This window comes from Rhinoderma darwinii, chromosome 4 (assembly GCF_050947455.1).
Source record: "Rhinoderma darwinii isolate aRhiDar2 chromosome 4, aRhiDar2.hap1, whole genome shotgun sequence".
Lineage (NCBI taxonomy): Eukaryota > Metazoa > Chordata > Amphibia > Anura > Rhinodermatidae > Rhinoderma > Rhinoderma darwinii.
Genome location: NC_134690.1, coordinates 226,872,938 through 226,886,136, shown reverse-complemented (window position 1 = coordinate 226,886,136; position 13,199 = coordinate 226,872,938). Strand labels below are relative to the sequence as shown.

At 40.9% G+C, this 13,199-nt stretch overlaps 1 protein-coding gene and 1 long non-coding RNA gene across 2 annotated transcripts in view; one reads left to right on the top strand and one right to left on the bottom strand.

The window, feature by feature from the left end:
* The window catches only part of LOC142759725 (uncharacterized), a 61,910-nt gene extending 56,786 nt beyond the window's left edge, over positions 1-5,124 (top strand). The window contains exon 3 of the long non-coding RNA XR_012883185.1: positions 4,525-5,124. This is a non-coding gene — a long non-coding RNA (uncharacterized LOC142759725). The remainder of the gene's footprint in view (positions 1-4,524) is intronic.
* Positions 1-13,199, bottom strand: part of CRYBG1 (crystallin beta-gamma domain containing 1) — a 333,831-nt gene that overhangs the window by 187,193 nt on the left and 133,439 nt on the right. The gene's annotated exons all lie outside the window — the stretch shown is intronic.

Genomic DNA, 13,199 nt, shown 5'->3' with positions numbered 1-13,199 from the left:
TCCAAAAACCGAACCTGTAAAAAAAAACACAAACACAAAAATAATCAGTAACACATAAAGAAGCAAAATTATTATTCTTACCTATCCTGGGTCCAGCGCTGGAGACGCAATGTCAGCGAGCTGGGCCCTGTATCTAATCCTATCATGTGTGATACAGTCTGCTGAGCTGTGTATCTAATCCAATCATGTATGTTACTGTCTGCTGGGCCCTATATCTAATCCGATCATGTGTGATACTGTCTGCTGAGCCACTGTATCTAATCCTATCATGTGTGGTACTGTCTGCTGAGCCACTGTATCTAATCCTATCATGTGTGATACTGTCTGCTGAGCCACTGTATCTAATCCTATCATGTGTGATACTGTCTGCTGAGCCACTGTATCTAATCCTATCATGTGTGATACTGTCTGCTGAGCCACTGTATCTAATCCTATCATGTGTGGTACTGTCTGCTGAGCCACTGTATCTAATCCTATCATGTGTGATACTGTCTGCTGAGCCACTGTATCTAATCCTATCATGTGTGGTACTGTCTGCTGAGCCACTGTATCTAATCCTATCATGTGTGGTACTGTCTGCTGAGCCACTGTATCTAATCCTATCATGTGTGATACTGTCTGCTGGGCCACTGTATCTAATCCTATCATGTGTGATACTGTCTGCTGAGCTGTGTATCTAATCCTATCATGTGTGATACTGCCTTCTTAGCCACTGTATCTAATCCTATCATGTGTGATACTGTCTGCTCAGCCACTGTATCTAATCCTATCCATAGTTTATAGGGTCGTAGTTCTATAGATATGCTATGCTGTCTCATACACACTTTTTTTGGGCGGACACATATGTATTGGGGCTATTTCCCGGACATTTTAAGCCCTGAGGGTATGTTCACACGGCAGCGTCTGTTACGGCTGAAATTACGGTGCTGTTTTCAGGAGAAAACAGCACCGTAATTTCAGCCGTAATGGCATGTTCAGGCGTCTTTCGCTGCGTCCATTGCGGAAGTAACTGAAGCTGGTTTTCTATGGAGTCCATGGAAAACGGCTCCATTTACGTCTGAAGAAGTGACAGGCACTTTTTTACGCGCCGCCTTTTGACAGCGACGCGTAAAAAAAAATGACCGTCGGCACAGAACATCGTAAGACCCATTCAAATGAATGGGCAGATGTTTGCCGACGCTTTTGAGCCGCATTTTCGGACGTAATTCAATGCTAAAACGCCCCAATTACGTCCGTAAATAGTGTGTGTGAACCCAGCCTTAGTGACACCCCCGGCTGCTAGTGCTGCATTGTTGGGTCACTTAGGAGACCCAGCTGAAAGCGGACCGTCGGCCATGAGAAGTTTGCGGGGGGGGGGCCCAGTAAGAATTTTTGCATCGGGGCCCATGAGCCTCTAGCTACGCCCCTGTATGTATATATATATATATATATATATATATATATATATACACTACCGTTCAAAAGTTTAGGGTCACTTAGAAATTTCCTTATTTTTGCAAGAAAAGCACCGTTTTTTTAAGTGAAGATAGCATTAAATTAATCAGAAATACTCTCTATACATTGTTAATGTGCTGAATGACTATTCTAGCTGCAAACATCTGGTTTTTAATGCAATATCTACATAGGTGTATAGAGACCCATTTCCAGCAACCATCACTCCAGTGTTCTAATAGTACATTGTGTTTGCTAACTGTGTTAGAAGGCTAATGGATGATTAGAAAACACTTGAAAACCCTTGTGCAATTATGTTAGCACCGTTGTAAACAGTTTTGCTGTTTAGAGGAGCTATAAAACTGACCTTCCTTTGAGCTAGTTGAGAATCTGGAGCATTACATTTGTGGGTTCGATTAAACTCTCAAAATGGCTAGCAAAAGAGAGCTTTCATGTGAAACTCGACAGTCTATTCTTGCTCTTAGAAATTAAGGCTATTCCATGCGAGAAATTGCCAAGAAACTGAAGATTTCCTACAACGGTGTGTACTACTCCCTTCAGAGGACAGCACAAACAGGCTCTAACCAGAGTAGAAAGAGAAGTGGGTGGCCCCGCTGCACAACTGAGCAACAAGACAAGTACATTAGAGTCTCTAGATTGAGAAATAGACGCCTCACAGGTCCTCAACTGGCAGCTTCATTAAATAGTACCCGCAAAACGCCAGTGTCAACGTCTACAGTGAAGAGGCGACTCCGGGATGCTGGCCTTCAGGCAGAGTGGCAAAGAAAAAGCCATATCTGAGACTGGCTAATAAAAGGAAAAGATTAATATGGGCAAAAGCACACAGACATTGGACAGAGGAAGATTGGAAAAAAGTGTTATGGACAGACGGATCGAAGTTTGAGGTGTTTGGATCACACAGAAGAACATTTGTGAGACGCAGAACAACTGAAAAGATGCTGGAAGAGTGCCTGACGCCATATGACAAGCATGGTGGAGGTAATGTGATGGTCTGGGGTTGCTTTGGTGCTGGTAAAGTGGGAGATTTGTACAAGGTAAAAGGGATTTTGAATAAGGAAGGCTATCACTCCATTTTGCAACGCCATGCCATACCCTGTGGACAGCGCTTGATTGGAGCCAATTTCATCCTACAACAGGACAATGACCCAAAGCACACCTCCAAATTATGCAAGAACTATTTAGGGAAGAAGCAGGCAGCTGGTATTCTATCTGTAATGGAGTGGCCAGCGCAGTCACCAGATCTCAACCCCATAGAGCTGTTGTGGGAGCAGCTTGACCGTATGGTACGTAAGAAGTGCCCATCAAGCCAATCCAACTTGTGGGAGGGGCTTCTGGAAGCATGGGGTGAAATTTCTCCCGATTACCTCAGCAAATTAACATCTAGAATGCCAAAGGTCTGCAATGCTGTAATTGCTGCAAATGGAGCATTCTTTGACGAAAGCAAAGTTTGAAGGAGAAAATTATTATTTGAAATAAAAATCATTATTTCTAACCTTGTCAATGTCTTGACTATATTTTCTAGTCATTTTGCAACTCATTTGATAAATATAAGTGTGAGTCTTCATGGAAAACACAAAATTGTCTGGGTGACCCCAAACTTTTGAACGGTAGTGTGTATATATATATATATATATATATATATATATATACATTAAAAGTTGAGTAACTTTCTAAATACATCGCATTACTTATTATGTACTGATCCTGAGTAAGCCTGTAATATAGCCCAGGGCTGCATTGTCAATGGAAACAGTTAACAACCATGTTGCCAGATAGATACTTGACAGCTTAGCTGAGCTCTAATAATTTAGTAAGACCCTTTATTGAATTTGCACAGTGCCTGGGGTACAGAGTACAGTTCCCGTATGCAAGACACAACAATAAGATCTGTATAGTCCAGCAGGAAATTCTAGAAGATTACTCTGAGTCCTGCAGAGTTGTGAATGCAGCTCTGGACTAAAATACGTTGGTTAAAATTGTGTTCAGACATGGATATATGCTTTAACCTCTTCCTCTTAAAGACAAAGTTAAAAATGTAATCAAAACTTAAAGGGGTTTTCCAGTCACAAAAAATTGATGGGCTATTCTCACGATAGGCCATTATTATTTGATAGATCGGGGTCTGAATTCCGGCACCCCCGCCAAACAGCTGTTTTGAATGGGCCGCAGCGCTCACTGTGAATCGTTGACACCCTTGTAGCAGCAGTTCACAGTATTACAGCCCTTTACTATTCACTTGAATGGGAGAAGGCTGTAATACTGTGAACCGTCGCTACAAGTGTGTCGACAATTCACAGTGAGCAAGTAGAAATTGAATGGGTAGCAGCGAACCTCAAGAAGTCAAACCTCAACGATTACATATTAATCTATTATCTGAAAATAGGCCATCAATTTTTAGAAAGCCCAATTAATCTATTACTTGTATGGGTACAAGTGGTATGCTCATACAAACACAGGATGTACATACATGCATTGTTATAGTAATAGAAGTGAAATCAGGATGTACATATACGCCCATTTGCGCAAACAGGTTGTTTGACTTTAGTTTTGCTTAAAAAATACATACGTCACATTAAGGGTATGTTCACACAGAGTTTTTTCAGATGTTTTTCGGGCCGTAAACATCCCGAAAAACGGCTGAAAAATCGGAGGCAGAATGCCTCAAACATCTGTCCATTGATTTCAATGGGAAAAAATTTCGTTCTGTTCCGATGGGGCGTTTTTTTACGCTGCCGTTTTTCAAACCGGTCGTGTAAAAAAACGTCCGTGAAAAAGAAGTGCATGTCACACCTTGAGCCGTTTCTGGAGCGGTTTTTCATTGACTCTATAGAAAAACAGCTCCAAAAACGGCCGTGAAAAACGCAAGTATGATTAAAAAACATCTGAAAATCAGGAGCTGTTTTCTCATGAAAACAGCTCCGTATTTTGAGACGTTTTTTTATTTTGTGTGTGCACATACCCAAACAGGTACTTTTGGAGAAGAGAAATGAAAATGTTCTATAATTTTTTTTATAGCATACACTTTAATTTGTTTTAACTGTTATCTTGCTAACTGCACAACTCCCTCTGCAGGACACAATGCACAGCCCCTGACGCAACAATTTATCCAGTCAGAGTAACTCACCATTTCGATGACACTTTAGAGACAAAAGCAGCAGCAGGCCTTGGACGAAGCCAAGAAAAGGCGAAACCCAGGGTCAGGCTTCACATAATGTGCCACATGTCCTAATTTTAAATTATATGGACATTTTTAAAGTTCTCTCTTGTGAGTATATAGAAATTAAGTTTCCTTTTGATGCCATACTGTGGAATAGTCTGCACTATGTCCTCCGTTTGTGGACTGATCTAGGAATCCTGATCCAAAAAGTTATAGGCCCATAAAGGATTTGTGGAAAAGAATCCTGGAATCTGCAAATATGTTTACGTATGTTTGTAATTCCTATTTTTGGAATTGCTGTTTTACCTGTAAAGTGTGAATGAGGTGGTAAGTCGCTTTGACTGGATATATTGTTGTGTGCAAGACTTTTTTGAATTTTTGGTAATGATCTACATTGGAAGACTGTACTCTTGGCTTCAGTAAGCTCAACTGACCTCTTAAAGGAACAGTGTCACGGGAAAAAAAAATTTTAGACCAATTTGCTTTTAGTGTTTTATTAAACATTTTTTTATTTATTTGTGTGTTTGTGTTTTACATTTTTTTTTTTTTTTAACTTTTTCTTGTCCATGGGGGCTGCCATTTTTTTTTCCATCTCTGTATGTGTTGATTAATGACACATACAGACATGGAATACGGCACATACAGTCCCATAGTGAATGCGAACGGGGCCCGTTCCATCCACTATGCTGTACGCCGTCTGTGTGGGAACGGCGTATGCGCCGCTCCCACACAGTCCAAATAGAACTGTGCGACGTCCGGCGCCATTTTCTTGTGGACCGGAAGTCGCGGCCGGACAGTAAGATTAGTACTTCCGGTCGCGGCTTCCGGACTTGCACTTGGAGCGGACGGACCGGAGGGAGCGGCGGCGGCAGGAGCAGGTAAGTTAGGTCTGTGTATGTACGTGTTTTACTGTGTGTTTACTACTGTATGTTAACCTACTACACTGTGTGTTAGCTCAAAAAATGGCGACACACCGTGTAGGAGGTTTGACCATTCAATCCCCTCGTTTCTCCCGGCACTAGCCAGGATAAAGGAGGGGGGATTCTGAGAGCTCACTAGAGCGAGTGAGTTTTCTCAAATTTTGCAGCATAAAGCAATGTGGTTGCTTTACCACATGCAATGCTGCAATTTTGGGAATTGCTCCATCTAGTGACCAGCGCTGGGAAATATTATAAATTAGAATCTAATTTATAATATTTCCTGACTCGTGAAAAAATTAAAAAAATTAGAACAATGTTTAATCACCTATACACTAACTGTTTAACTAAAAAAAAAAAAAAGCAGCTACCTGCTAACAAACTTTAAACGCAAACGGAAGTTTAATTGCTGCTTCTCATAAATAATATCATGAAATAAAATACTCTAGGCATTATCACATGCATGTAAGTCCTCTAATAATGTTGCTGAATTAAGTCTGAGTCCTGATGCCTAAGATGCCCCAAAGGCTCCTTTGCCACATAAGAAAACACATTATTATAAATGTTCAAAAAATAAGACTGGAACAGCACAAAGCTACCAATACAAAGTAGTTGAATGCAATTGTCAAAATCAAATCATTGGGTTGACCGTGTACTGCAGGACAAGACAGGATCCCAAGAGCGAGAGACACTCTTTGTAATCGCTCTCCACTCCGGCATGAACATGGGCCTCCCTCTATTAACTCCCTAATAGGGAAACTGGACAACCCCTTTAAGGACCACAGGTTCCATGTAAAAGTTCTCCTTTTTACTGTTACATTGTGCATATACCAAAACGGCAATGTTTTTGTTCAAAGAATGAGTCTTTCTCAAGGTGTTAGAGAGGCTGATTCTTTGAGCCCTATTATTGCCATTTTTTGAATGTACAATGTGATGGCACAATAAAAAGATGAAATTTTACATGCTGTCGTCCTTAAATCTTTAAATGGTACATGGTAGATGGGGGCCCTGTTACAGATTTTACATTGGGGCCGTGGAGCTACAAGTTACATCTCTGAGTGCTAAATTCTTTTTATCTTCAACATGGGTAATAAAAGAAGGGCACAATAAAAATTGCTAACACACCTTAGTAAATCCGATAATATTATACAACAGATGACATGTCTATCTTAGCATTGTTTCCAAAGCTTTCACTGGTAACATCACAGAAACAATAACTTTTTTCATTTTTAGAAAAAGCAAATGATGCTTTAGTGTGAGTATAAAGTAGTATAAAAGCTACATGTCCAGATTTACCTGTCTTACATGCTATGACAAAAAGATGCCTGTGACATTTTAGGGGAAAATGGTGAACTATATGTAGCACATGAAACACATTATTTCAAGGGTATGACTAGAAAAGAAAACAATTAAGTTAAGAAATATAACAAGTTGTCTACAAATGTAAAGACAGCTTACTTATATCTATTTCTAGGAAAGTTGGGTGACAACCAATATGGCTCACAAAGGAATTGTCACCAAGTTCTACCATAATAGTAAATGGCAAATCTGCTATATCTCCATAATGAAGCAGAATTGCCATTCAGTCTGAGGAGGAAAACTGTTTGAATATTTTTCAAAAGGAATTATGTATGGGAACCTTCAAGCATATCTTGCCTAGAAACTCCGTATTCAACTAAGTACTAACTGTATACAGCTTCCTGCTCCTTGCTGATGAGTTCCAAAAATGTTGTAATAGATGGATGTCTAAGATTCATTTTGGAGTAGGACGTTAACCTGCCGAGTACCTCAGTCTGATGTTATAATGGAAATGCTGTATATGATGCTGGTATGATGCATGACTGTTGATGCACGACTGTTAATGTACTACTGTTCTTGTTAATAAAAATTGGACTAATTTAATTTAAAAAAAAACCTGCCAAGTACCCATATGAATGGCACATTACAAATAGTGGGACAGATGTATTAATTCTGTCCTAATTTAGACATGATAAAACTACAGTCAAGTCACATTATTATGACCACCTCCTACATTTGACGTCGGCAGCGCGTAGCCCATGAAGGAAGTGATGTGTCATGGGCTGGTTTGATGGGTATATAAGGTGTGCGTTAGGCTGTCTGAACACATCTCAGTCGTTGTTGCCATGGGTAAAAGGGGCGATTTATTAGAGTTGCAAAAAGGGAAGATTATTGGCTTTTGAGCCAACGGTGGCAGTATTTCTCAAACAGTTTGTGAACTGTTCGCGTGCTGCTGTAATGAAAGTGTATCGTGAGTGAACAAATGATACCATTGGGAATAACCGATGTGAAAACTGTGGAGCACCACGTGCTATTGATGTGAGAGGTGAATGTCGGCTATGAAGGTGCACAAAGGCCGAACAACACGCTACAGTAGAGCAGTTCACTGTGAAAATCAATCAGGGGGCTACCAGACGTGTGTCTAAACAACAGTTCAGCGAAACCCACTGTGTATGGGACTCCGAAGCAAATGGATTGTCACTGCCCCTATGCTAACAAAGGTGTATCGGTCACTAACGGGCCTTATTCCGATGCCATAGACTTTTTACGTCGCGGCATCGGAATAAGTAAACAGAGCAGGGAGCTGTCAAATCTCCCTGCTCTCAGCTGCCAGAGGCAGCTGAGGGCTGGGAGCGTCCCTGCTCTGCCGGGTGAGATCGATATTAGTATCGATCTCACCCGTTTAACCCCTCAGATTCGGTGCACAATAGCGTGCACCGCATCTGAGTGGTTTTGGAGAGAGGGAGGGAGCTCCCTCTCTCTCCCACCGACACCCGGCAATACGATCGCCGAGTGTCTGTGTCTCCAATGGCAGCCGGGGGCCTAATAAAGGCCCCCAGGTCTGCCTGGAGCGAATGCCTGCTAGATCATGCCGGAGGCATGACCTAGCAGATGCCTGTCCGTGTTAAACGGACAGGCAGTAATACACTGCAATACAAAAGTATTGCAGTGTATTATAAATGCGATCGCAGAATCGCATATTATAGTCCCCTAGTGGGACTAGTAAAAAAGTGAAAAAAAAGTTTAATAAAGTTAATTTAAAAAAAAATGTGAAAAAAAATGAAAAACCCAGCTTTTCCCCTTACAAAATGCTTTACTATTAAAAAACCAAAATAAAGTAAAAAAGTTACACATATTTGGTATCGCCGCGTCCGTAACGACCCAGACTATAAAGCTATTACATTATTTAACCCGCACGGTGAACGCCGTAAAAAAATTAATAAAAAACTATGGAAAAATTGCTGTTTTCTGTGAATACTGACTTTAAAAAAATGCGATAAAAAGTGATCAAAAAGTCGCATCTACTCCAAAATGGTACCAATAAAAACTACAAGTCTTCCCGCAAAAAAAAAGCCCTCATACAACCGCATCGGAGAAAAAATAAAAACGTTACGGCTCTTCAAATATGAAGACACAAAAACAAATAATTTTTAAAAAAATGCGTTTTTACTGTGTAAAAGTAGTAAAACATACAAAAACTATACAAATTTGGTATCGTTGCAATCGTAACAACCCGCTGAATAAAGTTATTGTGTTATTTATATCACACGGTAAACGGCGTAGATTTAAGACGCGAAAGAGTGGCGAAATTTCAGGTTTTTTTCTATTTCCCCCCAAATAAAAGTTAATAAAAGTTAATCAATAAATAATATGTCCCCCAAAATGGTGCTATTAAAAAATACAACTTGTCCCGCAAAAAACAAGACCTTATACAGCTATGTCGACGCAAAAATAAAAAGGTTATAGCTCTTGGAATGCGACGATGGAAAAACTTAAAAAATGGCTTGGTCATTAACGTCTAAAATAGGCTGGTCATTAAGGGGTTAATTTGCATGCCGATATCAGATTTGGACCACCGATGATTGGCAAAGGGTTACATACTCCAATGAGTCAAGTTTTCTGCTTCATAGAACGGATGGATGCTGGCGTGTTAGGCTGGATTTACACGAGCACATTACATCCGTAATGGACGGAACGTATTTCGGCCGGAAGACCCGGACCGAACACACTGCAGGGAGCCGGGCTCCTAGCATTATAGTTACAGTACGGGACAGTTGTCCGGCAGCGAGGCAGGGACTACTAGCATCGTACATAACTATGATGCTCGGAGCCCGGCTCCCTGCAGTGTGTTCGGTCCGGGTCTTCCGGCCGAAATACGTTCCGTCCATTACGGACGTAATGTGCTCGTGTGAATCCAGCCTAAGGCGAGAAACATCAGAGAACAAACACCTAGTAACCATTGCTGGAAGAACACAAGCTGGGGGCGGTAGTGTTATTGTCTGGGTAATTTTTTCATGGCATTCTCTGGGCCCACTCATCCATGTGGAAGGCACTCTGAACTGATTTGTGTATGAATCCATCGTTGCAGATCACGTAAACACATACATGCTGTTTCTCTTCCCTGGGGGCAGATGGAATCTTCCAGCAAGACAATGCGACATGTCACACGGATAGAAATGTCAGACAGTGGTTGGAAGAGCATGACCAAGACGTCCAAGCACTTCCCTGGCCCACTAATTCACCAGACTTGGACCCAATTGAGCATCTGTGGGTCCACCTTGATCATCTTGTTCACTCTATGGATTCCCCCCCACGCACCCTCCAGCAAATGTGGGATGCACTGCAGTCAGCATGGCTCCAGATACCTGAGACAACCTACCAACAATTTATTGAGTCACTCCCAGCCCGTCTAGCTGCTGTCCGTGCTACACACTGCGCTTACTCTGGGTGGCCATAATAATGTGACTCGGCTTTGTAGATCAGACAGGCAAAAAGTGCACCACATTTATCACAATGGCGCATGCCTTAGGCTAAATTGGGCAAACAGGTTAGACTCATTAGACTTTTTTCCTTTTTTACACCAACCTTTGGTTGGCATACTTTGCACCTGTATTTTGTCCCAAAAAATGGCGCATTCGTTTAATAAATCTGGCACATTTTAAGCATGCCCCTAGGAAGGTGCAACAAGTGTATATAACAGAATCAATTTGACACCGTGTATGCCACTTTTTTATTGCAATTTGTGATAGAGTTTTGGCGCATTTTGCTTAGTAAAGCTCCCCAGTGTTTCCTCCCTCTTGAAGAAGAGCAGTTTACATTTATTTTCCAGAGAGCATTACCTGAAGTCTATTACCTCCCTGCCTTTCAATGTCCTAAGCGGCGCAATGTCGTCATCGCACCACTTTCGCCGTTGAATAACACGGCAAAGCAGCCTGCCAATCAGCGCCTTTCAAAGATGCAACATTGAAAGGCGCTGATTGGCCGCGCAGAATGACTTGCCATGTCACATGTCGTGCCGTTCAGCCCCAACAGACCAGGCCTGCATTGCAAGAGGATGGCATGGGAATGGTTTTAAGTGAGTATGCAAAGTTTTGTTTTTTTCTTTTTTTCTGACCAATCAGCGTCATACACTTCTCTTCACTCCAGCCCAGCATGATTCACAGCCCAGCGTGATCCGGGCTAGAATCACGAGATCATGCGGTGACATCACTTTCTCCCACAGGTCCTTCACCAGAGGGACGGAAGACGCTCCCCTTCCCCTCCCATGTTTGACAGGCTGTGAAGAAATTGGATTTGCAAGTGCAGTTTCGAATTAATTAAGCATTCTACTCTTTTTGAGCTTGTGCCACTGGGCAGAACCGCCATACGTGGGCCATGGTGCCTCTCTCTCCACAATTTCTGAAGCTGGCATTAGGACTTCCTGGGAAAAGTTTGGCCAATTTGTCAGGAGTGAGATACCATCTTTTTAATATTTTATAAGAAGTTTCCTTAATGTTGTTCGATAAGGAAACAGTAGCTGATCTATCAAATATTTGTTGCCATGAGGTCGTATCAGGTAACGTACCTAGTTCTCTCTCCCAGGCCAGCATATATGATGTAGAACCTATGTATGTTGAGCTTCTAAATTGTGAGTACATGGCTGAGATAAGCCCTTTTTCCTTGGGCGAGCCGCAACAGGTGACTTCAAAAAATGTTAGAGTGCAGTGTTGCGGTATGAAATTTGATCCGGAAAGGAAATAGTATATTTAAAGGTAAAGGAAATGTTACCTAAGTGGGATTTGAAGTTCCTGTCGAAGGGTCTCAAAGGGAAGAGGCCTACCATCTTTACATTACTTAGGAAGGGTCTTGTACTCCTGACGAAGGGTGTGAAACATGCGTTGAGGTGTATCTCTTGTGAGTTTTCCATCTTCCATCATGCCAGCTACAGGTAATTAAAACACCCCCCCTTTTTTTTTCTGTTACTAAGTATTGTTTTGGACATGCAATTTTGTTATCTCCTCAGTAGTCATTTGGGGGTTGTGGGGAATATATTGTGTTGTAGACATGTTTTCTCTGTTACTAAAATTGTAATACTGGATTAAGATATATATTCTAGTTGCTGAGATACTGATGGTCTCATAAGAGCTTATGGTTTTAAATCTGTTTTAAATTTGTTTGTAATTGTGGGAAGGACGAATAAAATACACATTTTTGGACTATACCGGTCTGTTTGTTTCGAGACATATTTTGGGTTAGCTATTATGTATACTATGTCTACTAAGTATAACTATGTATACTAAGGTCTGATAATACCTTCAGGCATCAATATAAATATATATATATATATATATATATATATATATATATATATATATATATATATATTGATGCCTGAAGGTATTATCGGTTCTAATTGAAATTGAGTCTTGATGTGGTCCACCATTGAAAATCCCCCAGACTTAATCCGGGGGGAAAATCAGGATTAAGTAAAATTGGTTGTAATGAGGACGGGTGTGAAATGAGTTTAAACTTTTCTCGACATGCGAGCCAGAGAGTTAGAGAGTGTTTGACAGCTTTATTATTAACCCTAGGTATATGAGATTTTAGTTCAGGAGACCACATCAGTGTCCGAAGGGAAGAAGGGGATGTAGTAAGAGATTCAAACAAAACCCATTTAACAACAGAATGATTACAGTTCCAAGCAGCAATTTGAGATAGTTGTATAATTTTAGGTCAGGAAAACGAAGTGCTCCTTTAGAGGTCTAGTGATGTAAAGTAGATTTACCTACTCTCGGACCACGGTTCGCCCATATAAATTTATTCAATAGTCGTTGTATATGAGAGAGAACTTGTAAAGGGATTTTTACAGGAAGGGCTCTAAAAAAGCACATTAGTTTAGGCAAAATTGTCATTCCAATCGCTAGGAGTCTGCCCATCCACGATATGTGGTATCTAGACCATTCCTTAAGAAGTTTTCTGAAGGATGCAAATTTTTTGGGGTAATTACTGAGATATAGGTTGTATGTCATGCCAAAGTGCTTCCATTGAAAACCAAAATTGAGTTTTATTAAATCAATAATGTGCATAGCAGTCGATTTTTACGTGAGAACGATCCAAAACGTGTAAGAGTATCCATAAGATTTGGCAGGGGGACGAGTGGCGTTGAGATAAATAAAAGCATGTCATCAGCATATATGCTACATTTAAACATGTATGTATCTAAACAGTAACCCATAATATCATGATTAAGACAAATATTTTGCACAAGAGGCTCTTTATAGAAGTCTTTTATACAGCAATTCTTAATAAAGGCTTACACAAGCCGAAACGTTGCACACTAGAATAAACCACTGGTGATTTATCCTCACTCCTTGAGTTCTGCCTACCTTCTTTTT